Source organism: Oryzias melastigma, linkage group LG1 (assembly GCF_002922805.2).
Source record: "Oryzias melastigma strain HK-1 linkage group LG1, ASM292280v2, whole genome shotgun sequence".
Taxonomy (NCBI): Eukaryota; Metazoa; Chordata; class Actinopteri; order Beloniformes; family Adrianichthyidae; genus Oryzias; species Oryzias melastigma.
The window spans coordinates 15,139,703-15,142,679 of NC_050512.1; the positions used below are offsets into that span (position 1 = coordinate 15,139,703).

At 41.7% G+C, this 2,977-nt stretch overlaps 1 long non-coding RNA gene across 1 annotated transcript in view; it reads right to left on the bottom strand.

The window, feature by feature from the left end:
* Window positions 1–2,197: 2,197 nt before the first annotated feature.
* Window positions 2,198–2,977, bottom strand: part of LOC112137155 — a 2,500-nt gene continuing 1,720 nt past the window's right edge. Inside the window, exons 2-3 of the long non-coding RNA XR_002917495.2 lie at window positions 2,704–2,904; window positions 2,198–2,589 (exon numbers count right to left, since the gene is read on the bottom strand). This is a non-coding gene — a long non-coding RNA (uncharacterized LOC112137155). The remainder of the gene's footprint in view (window positions 2,590–2,703; window positions 2,905–2,977) is intronic.

Here is a 2,977-nt window from a genome sequence, read left to right on the forward strand (position 1 = left end):
ATCAACTTTCCGTCTCTCAGGATTCCCCCCAAAAAGCGTCACGTGACTTGCCGCGCTCGTTGCTTTCTATCGCAAGTTTCCGTCCTGAATTGACCGTATAAAGTGAGAAGTCAAGGCGGTGACAGTTTGAACAGTGTACCTCCTCGACGTCTTTGAATGCTGCGGGGACCCGGACTGCCTCTGCTCTGAGGCGAAGGGCTGACTGAGTCTCTCTCCTCCTCCCTCCTTCTCTTCCTCCCTCCCTCTTTCTCTCTCTCCCACTCGCCCTCAGTGTCTCTCGCGCGCTCTCTCTCTCCCCTCAGCTGCACCTGAAAAACCTTTTTCATGATTTATTATTCTTCATTAGCCACACCGCCGCCGCTGGGGACTCTGCGCATGGGCAGTCCGCAACAAGACATTTATTTAAAATGACTCTACTTCATCACCAACACCTCGTTACCAACTAATGAGGCTTGCTTTTTTTTTTTTAAATCTATATATATTTCCGACTCTCTAAATTATATTTTCTTCTTAGATAGTGTCCACTAAAACCTAAGTTCGGATGGCAAATTCAGTCTAAAATGAACAGGAAATTCAATTAACATCAATTAGGACTTCAGAATAAAATATAATTTTATAAAATAAAACGCATTCACATTTTTTTAAATAATAAAAACACATAATGTACAACAACATTGTTACACACATTTAATTTTTCGTTTTACTAATGTTTGGAAAACTATTATTTTTCACCTCCGTTTTACGGTAATGAGATGTGGTTAATTGCAAATCTATATCCTTGTCATATCCACGTCGTAGCAGGCTATTATCTTATCTCTCCGCTAATTAAGGCAAATTATCGATAACGTTATTACAACATTTAATCACCCCTTAATTAACAAGAGGGGGTCTAAATTGTTTAATATGATCTGTAGGGCGGTTTCTCCATGAGACTGAAGCGCGCCGAGGGATTTAGAGAAGGAAAAAATAGAAGGCTTCTTTGATTCTCTTCGTCTCTTTGCGCGACTGAGTCATTTGAGGCGCACCTTTGTCTCTCCTCACGCGCGTGGAGAGAACGCATCACGCGGAGAGACGTGCGTCAAAAGCTGGTGGGGCGCATTACGCACGAAATAATCCCCCGATTTCTGTTAAAAGTGTTACTAAAATCAAAAAGTTTACTAATTTTAGACAGTAAATCTTTGCTGTTATAAAAAGCACAACTTCTACAACTGCGTGTTTTCTATCTGGAACGCTGCAAAACTCTTTTTTTGTGCGCATAAAAATATCAAATCCTGCCTCTCTCTGTGTTTAATCTGCATATTTAGACACCGCGGCTGCGATAACAAGCCACCCGGTGCTGCTGCTCAGCAATATTTTATTTTTATTTATTTATTTTTGACATTACCAGAGAGCCAGAAGTATGTGGCTCCCCAGCGGGACGAACGGGGCGCTGCTGGAGCCACCTCCAGATATCCAGAGACAAGAGATCAGGCTCAGGAGACATCAAGGAGCGATCAGTGTCTGCTCACATATACCCACAGACTGATTTATGATGAAACTTTAAAGAAATCATTTATATTTCACCACCTCTAAATCGGTGTATGAAATTTTTATCCACAATGAAACACACAAAAAAGTATATCTTAAGTCAAATAAATCAGCCTCAGCTTCTCCCGAGCAATTGACTTTGAAGTACACTTTCCAACTCTTTTCGTGATGCGTTTATGACCCGAAGGCTCTTCCTCCCTTGGCCAGCAGATTTTTTTCTCCTTCTTCTTCTCTTTTTTTCTACCCCTACGTTTAAAGGTGGACACCTTGTCGGAACGGTTAGGAAAAAATACATTTTAAAGGTTACCTGGGAAAATAGGATTGAGGCCAGAGAAAGACATCATCACGCAGGAACTTCTATTCAGAAAAATACCTTCACACAATGCTGAAATAATTTATTATATAATCTGATTGTCATTACATTAAAATATGTTAAAACGTTTAGGAGGAAAAAACATCAAAATACTTTTTTTAAAGAAATTATTATTTGCAAAAATTCTAAATCAATAATTGGATCTTATTTTATGCTTTTAAGTGATGCAACTGATGGTCTCAGATGGCTCCATTGGAAAAAGTCAAGCCCCCAAACTTTAAGGACTAGTAAGGATAAAAGAAAGGTCGTTATATACGTATAACAGAGCTTACTGAGCTCATGCAGCAAAGCTCGACACACTTTGTAGGACTTTTTATTCTCCTTTTCTCACTCTTCCGTGGAATCAAGGAGGTGCTGTATGCTTTACACAAAGACATGCTCCTCTCTGCTTCCCAGAGGAGCTCTCCACGTTAACAATCCCAATTACACAGAGACCACGGGAGACAGCTGTTTTTATTACAGAACTGCTCCTTTGTGGCGCCAACAAGGTATCTACCTTCCAGACACACTCAGAGAACACAGCCAAAGCCAGAGTGAGGAGGAGATAAGTGTGCAGAGAAGTGGATGAAGTCTCTCGGCTGCTTGCAGTGGCGAGGCCTGCGTTAGCCGCCTCCCCCCTCCCCTTTTTTCTTGTCTCGTGGAGCTCTTTACATGCAGGAGCAGAAGGTCAACGCTTGTTGGGAGAAGGTCTACAAAGAGATGAGGACTAACTCAGGGCAACAGCAAATCACACAAAAGAGAGCATGTGTGTGTGAAGGGGGGGTTCATCCAGAAGCAGAGCTTTATTTATTCATCTGCTTTACCTGGGAAATGTGACCGGCTCCATGAGGAGGGCTGCGACTCTAATGTTGTGTAAATCCACACAACAGTAGTGAGAGCTTTCAGGATTGACTCAGTGTCGGTCTCAGACTGAACAAGGGGGTCAACGCTTAAGAGGACCGAGGAGATTTCAAAAGCTGCTCTTGAGCTGCATGCACAATCATGGGCAACAGTGTGTGTCTTACCTGTGAAGTTTAAACACAATTATAGCAATTACAAATGTGTTTGTATTGGCTAGACAGAAATTTCAAATGAATT